General features: G+C 44.6%; 1 protein-coding gene and 1 non-coding gene across 2 annotated transcripts in view; one reads left to right on the plus strand and one right to left on the minus strand.

The window, feature by feature from the left end:
* Positions 1–2,671: 2,671 nt before the first annotated feature.
* LOC138417970 (U6 spliceosomal RNA) lies at positions 2,672–2,775 on the minus strand. Its single transcript, XR_011248381.1, has one exon. It is a non-coding gene; the product is annotated as a U6 spliceosomal RNA (small nuclear RNA).
* A 4,358-nt stretch (positions 2,776–7,133) lies between these two features.
* EYA2 (EYA transcriptional coactivator and phosphatase 2) overlaps positions 7,134–15,550 on the plus strand; it is a 258,893-nt gene continuing 250,476 nt past the window's right edge. Inside the window, exon 1 of the mRNA XM_069548701.1 lies at positions 7,134–7,507. The gene's annotated coding sequence lies outside the window, so the exon portion shown is untranslated. The remainder of the gene's footprint in view (positions 7,508–15,550) is intronic.

The raw sequence follows: 15,550 nt of genomic DNA on the forward strand, positions 1-15,550 counted from the left end.
ACTGGGCTGCCAATGAACTCCCTCGACACTGGACTTTCTCATCATATTCTCGACAGTTTCTTTGAGCTCTTGTGTAATCCATCCTTCCTTCCACACCCATCCACAGGTGACCATTGCTTTGCCTTTTGTCACTGTGTATTAGTTTGTCTTTTTGAGAATTTTATATAACTGGAATCATGCATTGTGTCTTTATGGAGTGAATGAGGCTCTGGCACTTTCAGCATAATGATGTTGATATTCATCTATGTTGTATGTGTACATTTCTTTTATTGCTGAGTAGTAGTCCACTGCATGGATATACCACAATCTGTTTATTCATTTACCTGCTAATGAATAGTTTCACTGTCTCCAATTCTTAGCAATTACAAATAAACTTGCTATCAACATTCACATACAAATCTTTGTGTGGATTTGTGTTTTCCTTTCTCTTGGGTGTTAGATGGCTGGGTCACCTGACTGGGAGATGTTTTACTTGTTGAGAAACTGCCAAACAGTTTTCCAAAGTGGTTGTACCATTTTACATTCCTGCTGCTGCTGCTAAGTCACTTCAGTCGTGTCCGACTCTGTGCGACCCCATAGACGGCAGCCCACCAGGCTCCTCCGTCTCTGGGATTCTCCAGGCAAGAACACTGGAGTGGGTTGCCATTTCCTTCTCCAATGCATGAAAGTGAAAAGTGAAAGGGAAGTCGCTCAGTCGTGTCCAACTCTTAGCGATCCCATGAACTGCAGCCTATCAGGCTCCTTCATTCCTAATAGCCATGTATAAGAGTTTAGCTGCTCTATATCCTTGGTATAGTCAGTCTTTTTAATTTTAGCCAACCTAATGAATACATAGCGGTATTTCATATATATTTTTTAATTTATGTTTCCATGATGATTGATGATGTTGAGCATATATTTTGTGCCTATTGGCTATTCATGTACCTTCTCTGAAGTGTTTGTTCAGAAGTTGTACCCATTTTTTAAATTGTTTTGGAAAAGTTATTGAGTTATTCAAGTTCTTCATATATTGTTATATTTCCCGTATATTTTTATGTCTGTCTGATAGAAGTATTATATTTTTTCCATTCTATAGCTTGCTTTTGCTCTTCATTTTCTCAGTTTTGTCTTTTGAAGAACAACAGGTTTTATACTTTGATGTAGCTCAGTCTACTGATGTTCATGGTTGGTATTTTTTTTCAGTGTTCTAAGAAATGTTTGCCAACCTCAGATTTGCAATGATTTTCTCCCTGTGTTGTCTTTTGGAAGATTTATGGTTCTAAGCTTTCCTTTTAGGGCTCTAATCCACTTTGGGTTAATTTTTTTTTTTCATTTTGGGTTAATTTTTGTGAACAATGTGAGGTAACCTTTTTCTTATCATTAAGAAATAAGAAATTGTTTCTTATCAGTATTCAGTTTTCTAGCATGCTATGTGCATTATAGGCATTGCTGTATATATACAAGCATTTTTCTGAGTAAATGTCCTTAGAATTCAGCAGACTGCCAAAGAGGTCCCTGGCAGATATTCTAGAGATTCCAGCAGAGTGAGAGATAAGGAACTGCAGACTTTCAGGGAAAATACTCTTGATGTGCTTGTAGGAATCCATCAAGTCAGCCCACCCAGTACGGGGCACCCTTTTTCAGCACGATGATATTGCATAATAACCATAGATCTGGTCCACAGTGCTGATTGGGGTCTTGTCAGAGATGTGGATGGAATGCCCCAACCCACATCAGGAAGCGTTAGGTTGATGATTTTGTAATTTCAAGCAGGATTGCTCACAGCCCCTGGTCTACTCATGGAAGCTGTCACCGCCTCTTGTGTGATCACTTGATTGAGCGTCACATGTTTTTGTCCTCAGGACATATCCAAGTCGTCCTGTTTAGGCAGGGTGGCCATCTGTCCCAGTTTGCCTGGAACAGTCCTGGTTTATGCTATAATTGATTTGATTTTTAAAAATCTTTAGGCCGTGCTGCACAGCATGTGGGATCTTAGTTCCCCAGCCAGGGATCAAACCTGTGCCCCTACATTAGCAGGTTGGAGTCTTAACCACTGGACCCATCAGGGAAGTCCTGATGTTTTGCTTCCGTTTTTTTTAAATTGACACATAGTTGATTTACAATGTTGTGCCAGTTTCTAGTGTACAGCAAAGTGATTCAGTTATATATATTCTTTTTCATATTCTTTTCCACTATGGTTTATTGCAGGACGTTGAATGCAGTTCCTCGTGCTACACAGTAGGACCTTGTCTATCCATCTTGCATATACTAGTTTGCATCTGCTAATCCCAAACATGCTTTATTACAAATAGTGCCCATTTCACTGTCTCCTGTAACAGTATCAGAAAGCGTTCTGATTTGTTCAAATAATTCTGTTAGTTTCTATCTTACATGCTCTGAGTATCATGAACCCAGCGAAGCACTTTGAAACCCATGGCTTCCAATCTTGACTCTGCACAGCTCTGGGTACTTCTTCAAGACCCTTTCCAAGTACCCACAGGAGAAAGGTGCACGGCACATGGCTGGGATTTTACAACTCTGTTTTCCATATGGAGATTCTATGTATGCTTGTGTGGCTTGTGGGAACCTAGATCCCCAATCAGGGACTGAACCCCAGGCCCTCAGCAGCAAAAGCAAGGAGTCCTAACCACTGATTGCCATGCGTTTTTTTTTTTTCTTTTAAATTCGTGTTAAAAACATGAACTGCTTCAAAGATTTGCACATCATCTTTGTCCAGGGGCCATGCTAATCTCTGTATCATTCCAATTTTAGAATACGTGCTACCAAAGCAAGCACAATATGCTTACTTTTGAGTTCAAGAAAGTTTGAAAGCCACTCATATAATGGATTGCATTTTCCTCTTTGCATTGACTGCCAGGAAGCTCAGCATCTAATTCTCAGTCCACCATTAACAAGTGCTCAGAACCTCCTAGCCTACATATTTATGCAAATCCACCCTTGAGTGTCTTTTCTTTCCCTCTCCATGTTTCCCCTTCATCTGCTTTTCTTGTTTTCTCACTCTGCTGCCACATATACGTTTTTGCATGCAACCTCAAGTCCTTTTTGGAAAAAGTCAAGGTTTAAACGAATGCATTAAAACAAAAAAGGATACTTTTTCTGTAGAGGAGATTTTTACAGACGGGAAAGGAATGTGATTAGAATAAGGCATGATTTGGCATGGTGAGTACATATGTGTGTTTATAGGATATGTACATACACGTTGAAAGCCTTGTGAAGTTTGTTGTTTTCAAAGTTCAGCTGGTCTTCTGGCTTCAGAGGACATTTATACTTGGAAGATTTTAGGGGAAAAAATACTTTACTCTAGGTTAGGCATGCCTGTGGTCTATACTCCAAAGAATCTGCGTTATGCTTTAGCATTTTCAGATTTTGTCTGGGATTATTTTTCTGGTCATTATAAAATGAGGACAAATAGTTATCAAGAAGAAATCAAGGGAATGAGGGACAGGAAAGAAGTGCTCCTGCATAGGAAGGGGGCTGGATTTTAAGTGATCTTGAGTAAGAAATTGGTGCCTTAAATCTTATCTGAGTTTCCATCTCATCTGCTGTGAATCTGTGATCAAGTCCTTTTTCTCCCAAACATGGGGACTCTCACCCTCGGCTGCACACTAGAATCACTGGGAACCTTAAAAAAAACATGCTGATGCCTCAGTCCCTCCCCCAGAGAATCTGGTTTAATTGGTCTGGGGTGAGGCCTCAACACAGGGATTTCTAAAAGCTCCCCTGGAGAGTCTAATGTGCAAGCCAGGGTTGAGAACCACTGCCTTAAGAGAAGGAAAAAAATAAAATTAATAAGCACCTGCCTCCTGTTTCTCTCTCTGGGGGCAGGAGGGTGTGGCTGCGATTTATGAGATAATGGGCCAGATTCTAGTGAAGGAGTTGAGAAGGCGAAGGCGGGTAGGAATAGATTAACCCTTTGTATTCCATTGAGTACTCTTGGTTAATAAGTGTTCATCACCATTTTGTCCACCATTTGCAAGAAGAAACACATTTCACATCCTGACCCAGTACACACACACACACACACACACACACACACACACAGTCTTACTCTGCATGCAGTTCACTTGATACTTTCTATTCCAATCTACTCCATTCTTTTACTTTAGAAAAAAAAAAGGCTGCTTACTGCCACTATTTAAACAACATTCTGGGACTTTTCTGGTGGTCCAGTGATTAAGATTCTGCCTTGCAATGCAGGGGACGTGGGTCTGATCCCGGGTCAGGAACTAAGATCCTACATGCAACTACAGAGCCCAAGCACCACAAGAGAATCCACAAAGAAAGATCCTGCATAATGCAACTAAGACCCAGTGCAGCCACATAAATAAATATCTTTAAAAAATAAATTAATCAGCATTCTATGAAGGCTTGTGAACCCAGATAAATTAAATACCTCTGGAGAGCATTAAGATGCTCAGTCTATAATGACTTAGAACTTTTTGCAAAGATGCTATGGGAAGCAAAGTTTGTACAGTAATATCAATATATGTAGAACAATGCTCATGGCCAACTATAGTCACAGGTTCAGGAACAGGATCTCAGTGAATCATCCCAAGATGGGTACTGTTCTTTCCAGGGCTTCCCTGATGGCTAATTTGATAAAGAATCTACCTGCAATGTAGGAGACCCATGTTCGATCCCTGGGTGGGGAAGATCCCCTGGAGAAGGAAATGGCAACCCACTCCAGTATTCTTGCCTGGAAAATCCCCTGGACAGAGCAGCCTGATGGGCTACAGTCCATGGGGTTGCAAAGAGTTGAACACATGTAAGTCACCATCTCCATTTTAGACATGAGAAAGTCAAGGCCAAGTACACATATACGTCCTGCAGCTAGAAAGCAGAAGAGTTAACTTCATCCAGGAACAGGAGATCTAACCTCAGCCCTGTCACTGGAGGAGAATAACCCTGTCACTGTGAATATTAATAGATTTGCATGCCTGTATTTTGGGGAGCAGAAAAGGGATGGAGTAAGTTTTGACCAGAGGTGGCTCCTGGTAGAGCGGGGCCTGCTGCTTATACAACTTGAGGGCCTCACTTAAGATAAAGAATACGAAATTATGAGTCTGAAATTAGGTACGAAATTTCTTTGAATTAAGAAATCACAACAGGGGCTTTCCCGGTGACTCAGTGGTAAAGAATCCACCTGACAATGAAGGAGACATGAGTTCGATCCCTGATCCGGGAGGATCCCACATGCTGCAGAGAAACTAAACCTGTGTGTCACGACTGTTGAGCCTGTGCTCTGGAGCCTGGGAGCCACAACTCCTGAGCCCACATGCCACAGCTACTGAAGTCTGCATGGCCTAAAGCCCACGGTCTGCAACAGGAGAAGCCACTGCAATGAGAAGCCTGCACCCCGCAACTGGAGAGTAACGCCTGCTTGCCGCAACTAGAGAAAAGTCTGTGCAGCAGCAAAGGCCCAGCAGAGCCAAAAATAAAATAAATAAAATTATTAAAAAAAAAAAAAACTCACGACAAAGGCATAGTTTAAGAAGCTGAAGAAGACCACCAAGATCACAAATTCCCAACTCCTCTTCCCCTTCACTGGACCTCTGAAATGCCAGTGGCCACTCCTATACACCCTACCCAAGGTCAAGTGCTCCAGGGGGAATGAGAGTGGAGAGAGATGGTGGGCTCTGCCGCTTGCCACTATCTATCAAAAGCAAACAACTTTCGTAAATTTCACATGAACAGGTGACCCATGAATACATTTCTAGGTCCCTGTCAGGGCCTTACAAAGAGGCATAGCAAGAAAGGGACCCAAGGGTTTAAGTTTCACTGTCTTCCCAGTAACCCCACAGGTGGAGTTACAGGCTCTATATTATATCTTGAGAGCAAGCGCTTTGAAGTCAGCTTGATCTGAACTTCAACCCTGACTCAGACATTTTCTGCCTTCTCTTTGAGCTTAGATGATCTTTGCAAAACAGGCATGCTAGGGGCTTCCTTGGTGGGTTCAGCGGTTAAGTCTCCAAGCTCCCAATGCAGGGGGCCCCAGTACCATCCCTGATCAGGGAACTAGATCCCACATGGTGCAACGAAGATTGAAGATCCTTCATGCCACGACTAAGACCCAGGGCAGCCAAACTAGAATAAAGAAAGAAAGAATAGGCATGCTAGCAGCATCTACTTTCTGGTCTCTTTGGGGGATCAGAGGAGACAAGGAAATGTCCTGAAAACTGGATGGACGTAGGGAGGCCAGATATAGCAAATAAAAATATAGGTCTAGTTAAATTGAAATTTCAGAGAAAAGTGAATACATTTTTAGTAAAAGTATGTGTCACCTATTGCAGAGGACATACTTATACTAAAAGTTATTTCTGTTTTTCTATAATTCACATTTATCTGGGCATCCTGATCCCAGAAAAATATGATTGCTTGAGCTTAACATATGGCAGTGGTTGACACTGCTTTCTGACTGAAGCAGCCTGGGTGCTTATAAAGGGCCTTCCTGAACATTAGAAAGTGGGTGAAAGGAAGAAAAATGCTGTATAGGCTCTGTTTATGACAGTTTATTATGGGGAAGATTGAAAGAGGAGAGGATGCAGTGGGGTGCCTTCATTTAAGGGTATGTGTAGAGGACACTATACCAGACTTTAGGTAAGCCAGTTAAGTTCTTGGGACCTCAGTTTCTCCTACGTGTAAAACAGGTCAAAGGAGATCCTCGAACTCTCCTCCTACAGATATCATCAGAAATGGCACTTTCTCATCATACAGACGTCACCTCCTCAGGGAGGTCTTCCCTGACTACTACAGCCAAGATTCCTGTTCCCTTGCCCCAGCACATACTTCCCCTCCGCCATAATAATTATAATTTTCCGAAACTATCTTGATTCTTTACTTGATTGTTTGTTTACGGTCTGTCTCCCAGTTAAGTTCCGGGAAGGAACAAAACTAGTCTGACTTGTTCTAGCTGAATCTCCGAAGAGCTGTACCTGGCACATAGATGTTCCACAGATGTGGAATGAATGAAGAAGTGGCTGAATGAGTGAATTCAGTGTCACCCTTGAGGTCCCTTCCAAGCAGTCATTCTCTTCTGGGGGGTGGGGGGGGCCGCGCCTGGGTTGCCGAAGGAGGAGGTGTGGGTGTCGGTGGGTGGGGAGGAGGCTGAGACCTCGCCTCCTCTAGGACCGGCTGGAGCGAGCGCGTCCGGCTGGGCGGCAGGCGCCTAGGGCAGCGCCGACGCAGCTGCAGGGCCGGAGCCCCGCGCCCCGCGTCCAGCCGCCAGGGGTGTGCGCGCCCGCGGAGCCCGGCGCCGCGCCTCGGCGCCCCCACGCGCCCACGTCGCGGCGCGGGGACCCGGGCGGGGGCAGAGGGAGGGCCCGGCCGAGGGAGGGGAAGGGGCCGGTCCTCCCCGCGCAGGCAACGGCCGCGGCAGCCCAGGAGGCGGAGGCAGTGGCGGCAGCAGAGGCAGCAACGTGCCCGCCGCAGTCAGCCCGGCTGCGTCCGACCCGCGCCCGCCTGGCCGCCGGCACCGCGCCGCGCCCGGGCGCCCTCTCCACTGCGCGCGGTGAGTACCGCCCGCGGCGCCCAGCCCGGGCCTGCCTGCGGGGATTCACCGGGCTGGTGTTGACCCGGACACCCTGGCCTGGAGCCTCTCTCTCGTACTCGGCCAGCCGGGGCCTCCGCAGCTGTCGGGGCCCTCGAGGGCGCACTGGCAGGGTCGCGGCGTCCGGGGCTCCCAGGGTGTCTCAGGCACAAGGGCAGCGGGGAGAGCGCGCAGATCTCGGGAAAATCCGTCTCGGGGCCTCAGTTTCCCCTTGCGCCCAGAAGGCCACGACCCTGAAGTGTGCGCTCCCGCGCGGGACAAGTGCATGACGCTCAGACTCGCCGGGGTCCTCCGCATTTGGTTCGTTTTACGGCCCTGGTGGTTCGCGATGAGCGGCGATCCGCTCATCGGACGCGTGGAGCCGGGAGCCAAGCTCACACCCTCGGGCGCTGGTAATGGGGTAACGGAGCAAAAGGCTGGAATCCCAGGGATGGGGCTGGAATGGCCCCCTGAACCTTTTTCTAGCTGTATTTCTTTAAAAAAAAAAAAAAATCCATCTGCGCTCGGTCAGCTATGGTCCAGCTCTCTGGGCTTTGTACCGGAACCGGCGTCCGGGCGCTAGCTGAAGTTGGAGCTGAAACTTAGAAAACTTTACATCAGAAGGATGTTTAGAAGGAAGCGAGAGTTTGTTGTAATGGGACAAAGCGGAGAATTGAATGGGGTTGTTGCCTTTTTTTTTTTTTTTTTAGCGGAGCAGCCTGGGGTTTAAACGGCCGTGGTGGCTCTTAAATCTATCTCCTGTCCCCAAACAAATAGGTTATACACTTAAGAAATGTTAGGAAAGCTTGACCGGGAAAAACTTTCGCATCCCCAAATCCTCAATACGCGAAATTCTCAGCCGCATGAAAGGGAAGCGCTTTGACGATTTAAGGTTCCTACTTCCCTTTAGCGAAGCTTCGAAGCTTCGCTGGGGCTAAGAGTTGACAGCATGCACGCTTGCTCTTTAAAAAGCAAGACCGATGCTGCGACTTTTATGGATACCTTTTTTCTTTTCTTCCCCCGAAATGCAACGTAATCTTTCGAATTACTTTTTTAAAAATAACCTTGAGGTATATATAAATCACCCCTGGTGGAGGTACCTTTTAATTACGGGGCGCAGTGGAATGAGTGAGCATCGGAGCTGGGTGTTGTGGGCAAGGCAGAGGCGAAGCAGAATGATTTACAAACATAAAGTGAGAATCTGAGTGCTGAATTAGGTTTGAGTTAGGGCGCTCTCTTCCAAAGGAAATTATAACCAGCGGACAATTGTATTTCAAGCCGAATCTGTTCATTTCGCGAGCCCTTTCCTGCTTGAGTGAAATTTCTACTGCTAGAATCTGAGCTAGTAGCCGCTTTACCAGCCTATGGTCCTTTGGGGGGCGGCGGGGTGGAGGGGGGGAGTTGGGGCCGGAGAGGAGAACCTCCTTTTTAAAATGATTGTGAAAAAATCTTCAGACAACTTTACCCAAGAAAGGTTCATTTTTTTCCCACCTTTCTCTCCCCATCACTTTAAGCCCCTTAAACTTTATACTTCCTTGCATTTAGACGTACTCAGACTAGGAAAACTTAATTAGTAATTTATGTCACAAATGCGGACAGTATGAATCTTGCTTTAGACTAAGCATAAACTCCAGTTTGTATCCCAAATCTCCTTGCCTTTTGAGGAAATTCTAAATTTTGCAGTTTCGACCTATGCGGCTAGATCTGAAGGGACCTGACCTTTTAAAAAAGCACTTCATGTGTCCCATACCTAGTTAGTTGCTCCAGTCTTGTAACTGTAGGTTCACAATATGACAAACTATTTTACCTTAACGGTCTCGGCATTTTTCCTGTCTTGAAAATAGCTCACCTATTAAGGGTAGTGACTGTACATATGAGAATATTCTGTAAACACATACATCTTTCCTAATATGAAATAGCTAAGACAATACCACAAAATGTTATTGTCCCAATACTTTGAGATTTAGAAAAACAGATGTTTTCAGCCCTGGAGTTTTAGAATCTTCTTTTCATGCCTTTTGTGTTGTATTAAACACATCATAAAGAAATATGATTTGTTGACTTGTTATAGGATTACCATTTGGCAAAAACATCCAAGACACGCTGTTTCAAATACGCGGTATTACTTCTGCTTTAAATTGCATGTAAGAGATCGCAAGCCTTGTTCCAGACGGATAAATTGATAAAATGCTAGCTGCTGTTGGGAGAGCAAAGCAGTCCTCCACACACACACACGCACACAACAGACCAAAAACAAAATAAATGCTTTGTGGAGCAGCTGAGTACATTTTGAATTAGGTGAGCGAGCTACTGAGAAGAGACCCTGGGCAGCTTGGGGAAAAGTATCCGCAATTCAGGCATGTCCACTTTAAGACGTTTTTGGTTCCCCCAGGACAAGATGACTCCTTTCCCACAAAGAAGAAACCGTTTCCTTATTTTTTCAGTTACTTTTCCAAAGATAACTTGTGTCAGGCGCAGGAGACCAGACTTATGCAGAAAGCCAACCGTAACCAGCTCCAAAAAATGAGGACTCATTCTTACTCCTTCCACCAGATGTTTTTTAGGTGTCCTCAGCTGGAATGCCCAGTTTGAAACTAATTAGGCCAGCAATAAACTCCTTGTATAATAAAATCGCAGGCCGTTATGCTGCATAAGTGGGGTTCCCGGCAGCTCATGACAGATGCCTCTCTCTCTGCAGAAAGAACCATGGCTGTCAGGAAAAAATGAAGGAAGTGGGAATATCTTGTTTGGATTTTTTTTTTTTTTTTTTGCCTGGCCCTCAATATCCAAGCACACCACACACGGTGTCTCTTCTTCTCCAAGGAGGTGGGTTGCATCAGGGGTTGAGTTTTGTCTTTGGGGACAGGCCTCCTTAGCATAAAAATGCTTGGGGAAGAAGGAAAACCATACCTATTAGGCAGTGGCCACAGGTCTGAGGTGTAGTGTTGAGCTTTGGAGTGTGTGTGTGTGTGTGTGTGTGTGTGTGTGCACGCGCATGCGCACGGAGACTGGGTCAGAAGGCTTTCTCTCCACTAGGCACAGATAAAATGCAGGGTTCTTCGGCCTGAGGTCAATTTCTTCCAGGAGAGGATAACTTTTTCCCTTAAAGATTTTTTACCTCTTTCTCCTGATGTAGTTTCTCCTTATCTGCAGGGTGGGGTTGTGGGGGGAGAGTTGGTTTGCGGAGATGAAGTGGCTGGTTATTCAGTTACCTCTGAAGGCTGAACCTTCTGCCTCTTGCCAAGATTGAGTTTTGTTGGTGGAGGGAAACTTTTTTTCCTAGCTAGCTGCTCTGAAAAAGGAGTCGGTGGACTCGGCTCAAAAGGAATCCCTTTACAGAGAATTAACCCCAGAGCTGAGAAGACATGGCCTGTTGACAGAAAACACACATACCCACTCATTCCCCGCCCCACAACGCCTCCCTCCCTCCTCACCTTCCTCTCTGACCCCCAACCCCCTATATCACAACAGCTTTCCGAAGGGCCCACTTTTTGTCCCCCTACCGTTTGTGGCTGTTCAAACAGTCCCAAACGTATAAAACAAAAAGACGGCTCTGGTAGGGAAACAATTAGCAGAGAATTCGCCAGAGACAATACTTCATTTTCCTATTTGAAGATCGTAACTGGCCTAATGGTGTTTAAGTAACACCTCTTCTAATCCGAGGATAAACCCCCCTCAGTCAGGTGACAAATACTTGAAATGACTGTCTTAGACCCACTGTCTTGGTGGAAATGAATCAGAGGGGCCAGAACTAGTTCTTTGTTGCGTGTGATTTAGAATCAATTTCAAGATACGAGAGTGCCGGCCAGGTGGATGGAGGGGAAAAGGACGAAGAAAGCCATAGGCTTTAAATTTTTTTTTTTTTTTGGCTGCTTTTTTTCTTTCTTTTGCTCACTTGCTATCGATGCCTCTGTCATTTCTCTCTGCTTAATTTCTGTCCTTGTAGTTAACAGTGATGATGAAAATAACCGAGCTTTTGTATGCCAGACCTGAAATCAACTCTTGACATGTATTTTTCAGGATTGCTCTGACAACATTTTGAGTTAGGTATTGTTACTATTATTAATTTTCCCAACTTTGTTAACAAAGGAACGGAGTCACAAGTCAAATGTCTGACAAGGCTGAGGGGTGCATGGGCCAGAATCTAGGCCTTTAGCCTTCTACTGACTGGGCTGTGAAAACCTTGCCTCCGAGGATATTTCTGCTCTCGTTTTCCTTTGAAAAGAGATGTTGACTTTGGATGATTTTATATGCCCTGAGCACAATGATTTTCTGACTGTACCCTGATTTTTTTTGCCACTGTCCTAAATGATAAAAAAAAGCACACTAAGTGTTTAGAAAACACAAATCTGGGCCTTGGTGAACCATGATATTTAGCAGGTTGTATGTGGTCTATAAAGGAAAAAAAAAGTTTATTTACAAGGACTAATTTGATTTGTTCCTTCAATACTATAAACGCTACGCATTTCAGTTCCTAAAAACAGTCAATAAATTTACTGGCAGTGGCAGGGCCCGAAAATGTTACAGTAGGCTGTCCAAATCCAGTTTACCGGAAGGTGCTGGATCGCTATGGGTGGGTTGTTGTTTGGAGGTTGGAATATAAACATTTGGAGTTCGAAGAATAATTTGGAACAGGTGGTCCCAAGAGTCAGGTAACCAGAGCGATTTATCTTTGCCACTTTGAAGGTTAAGGGAGGCTTGGCAGTTGCCTGAATCTGGGACAGGCAGCCTGAGGGTCAGGCAAGGGCTGAGAGGGCCCCCACTTTGGGATGGAGCCTGGAGGGATGGATGAAGGGGTCTCTGCACATAGACCCAGGTCTGCAGAAAGCAGGACTTTGTCTTGCGTGTCATCGCCCATCTGATGATACTAGTTAGGGTGTAGCAGTGACTGCTTATACGTTTTTGCAAAGGCTGCCTCTGTTCTCAGATATACGCAGAAATTTACAGCAGGAGCTCAGAGGAACGCAGTCAAGGAAGCAGGTTTACTTCTCACCAGTTTTGAGAATGTGCGCATGCCAATTGTCTTTGCCTAATAATGCCTATTTAGACATATTTAAACTTGAACCAAAGATTTGAAAGAGGCTAGAAATTATTTTGTCTCTTAGTATCTGTAGTATTGTGTCAATAACATGAAAACATATGTGGTTTCAATGGTTTGGGTTTTTCCCCTCTAGTTTCCTTTTGAAGAGCTAGTAAAGTTAGATTTTTAGATCTGTGCATTCCCAGCGTTAACATATCTGCACCTATGTACAGAATTGTCGGCTCTCTGTGAACTGAACTAAAGGAAAAATGTTAAAATCGACATTTTCTTCTCCCAAAGAATGAGGAACTGGAGGGTTAGACTACTGTCTTACTTTTGTCTTGCATCAGCTGAATCTGTCAACTCCCCTTTCTTTACTGTTCATCTCCCAAGAATCGTCTTTCATAACTGAAATGTACAGTATATTAGCCAAAAGACGTTTTAATTTTGTTAAGAAAAATCATGCCAGAGACGGCCGAGTCTGTTTCAACCATTATTGTTTCTGTAGCGTGCATACTTTGGGTTTCATGGTTAAGATGTGGGTTTGCCAAGAAAGAAAATTACAGCAAGAAACTATGTTGAAAACATATACACTTCTGTTTGAGAAATGGGAAAAACACGGAAAAATTCCACACGGTAATTGCTTTAACGTGAGTTTTAAATGTCATTGTTTGACTTATGTCAAAAAGTCCCTCTTAGCTAATTCTCACAGATGCTGTTACCAAATACCTCACCTTAAAAATGGCAAATGTGGGTCTTACCCTGATGATCTTGAGGCTTTCAGAGATAGCTGCAGTCCCAGTGGAAACATTCCAAATTTTTAGATTGTGCAGGCTGAGTTTTGTTTTTTTTTTAAGGTTACTTAGATATCGATTTTATTTTCTTGACCCAAAATAAGAAAACACGGGGAATTCTCAAAAGCTTTTTACAGGCTGCTATTATGAGAAAAGAAGCCAAACCAACATGTATTAGGTCATGAGCTTGAAGTGCATAAATAAGCCCTTGAAGGTCACCAAAACAGGGCGAAAACCACCAGTTCTCTTCACCTCGGCCAAGTCTAAATTCCTGCCTGTTAGACGTGTTTGGTTCAAGTGGACAGAGAGTGGGGGTTTCTGAGTCTACAGTTGAAAGATCTTGATTTGGATTCTGAAGACGTTCTTGCAGGGAGAAGCTAGATTGGAGGGCTGGAATTCCCATCTCCTTTGGATCTCTCCCTCCCAAGGCTCCACCAAAAAAGCAGGTTCCGGGGCCACCCCTTCCTCCAAAGCTGATGTTTCATTCCTGGTGTTTGGCGGTGTGGAAGCCAGAGGTCGAAAATGGCTTGTGTTCCTTCTGGTCAACTGCTTCGCCTCCCATCCCCTTCCTGTAGTAACTTTGCGGTTAAGGTATTAGTAGTTTCCAAAACAATTTGTTGTTGTTGTTGTTATTGTTGTTGTTGGTCTAGGAACACGTATGTGTGTTTTGGCCTGTGGGGTACAAGATGTAAGTACAGACCTTTCGGTTTTCATTGATGGGCAGCTCCTGAAAATTCAGAGAGGTGGAGAGAATTCTGCCGCGTCCCTGAAATTGGTACCGACACTGGGGCTGATGGAAATTCCACGCAGGGAGAAAACCTCCTCGCAGGAGACACAGAAAGGGTTTCGCTGCAAAGAAGATTGTTTTCTTTTGTGGGTGTGTATTATTTGCAAGGATGGGAACTTTAGTTTCACGGCGTTCTAGAAACACTTGTCTCCCCAGCAAAGGTCTGAATGCCCTTCCTAGTTGGGAAGGGGGAGGGGGAGAGAAGCCGAGGGGGCAGATTCCTGCCCCTCTGGCCTTTTGTGTGACTGGTACAGTAGAGGGAAGCAGTGGCTCACTGCTTAGAGGGTGTCATGTGGCATAACAAGTTGTGACTTGATGCTTGTGTTGTAAACAAAGTTTTGTCCCCATCCAGGGGTGGAAAAGAATGGAGCTGAGATTATTCACCTCCGGGTCTGTGATGGGGCTTTCTGGCGGTCTCCCCTTGCTAAAGAGCCCGGGCTCCCTGGAGACTTTAATTTTGGAGTGTGCAGTGAAGGGGGGAGGGTGGGAGGGGAGAAAGAATGCCTTAAACTCAGCAAATGTCTGAACCGCTCCGAATTTCTCCAGCATTGCTGTGACACCCACGAGAAAGACAATGATCAAAGGACACAGAAGCAGGCTTTTGGGCAGATGGGGCTAAGAAGGGATATTGGGGGCTTGCTAGTAGTCCGATCTAGAGGAGAGAGTTTTCAGACACCTTGGGACCCATAGAATGCCTTGCTAAGTGTCTGTAGGAAACCAGTTTGGAAATGTCTTTCCCTGAAGTTTTGCCGTCCTTTCTTCGTGCTTGTTTTTAGAGAATTAGTTTTTAGTTTTGTTTTTAAAAAAGACACAAGATTTGTTTGGGAATAATAAGTGGCTCATGGTTACTGAATACTTACTATGTGCTAGTGTGCTAAGCAAACACTTATATTTCTGACTCCAAATAGCCTTAGATGGAAAGTTCTATTATTATTACCCCTATGTTACAGATGCGAAATTGAATCTCGTGGAGAAGTAATTCGTCCACGGTTACATGGGTCATATCAGAGCCAGAACTGAACCTAGTTTTGATTCCTAGCCACTAGTATACCCAGCTCTCCCACCTCCAACCCCTCGACGCTGGTGTAATGAGAGCTACGTTTCCTGTGCATGTCTGTCTTGGAGAACTAGATTTCAAAGTCAGTCTCCAGTTGTTTTGCCTGGAGGATATTCAGTGATGATCAGGTATAAAAGTTGGGTTCAGAAATAAGCGACATTACCTGATTCTCACAGAATCTTGAGCCTGTCCTTGTAGAATAACTAAAGTTTAGAATTGAAATCTGTTGAAATGGTGGGTGCATCACTGCAGTTAGCTGGTCTAAGCTATTGCCTATGGCCGCTTCTGTGCTAGCAGAGTTGAGTAATTGCTATAGAGACTGCATGGCCTTTTATAGAATGTTTGCTGACCCCTGAGCTATTGCAAT

This window comes from Ovis canadensis, chromosome 13 (assembly GCF_042477335.2).
Source record: "Ovis canadensis isolate MfBH-ARS-UI-01 breed Bighorn chromosome 13, ARS-UI_OviCan_v2, whole genome shotgun sequence".
In the NCBI taxonomy this organism is placed as follows: Eukaryota; Metazoa; Chordata; class Mammalia; order Artiodactyla; family Bovidae; genus Ovis; species Ovis canadensis.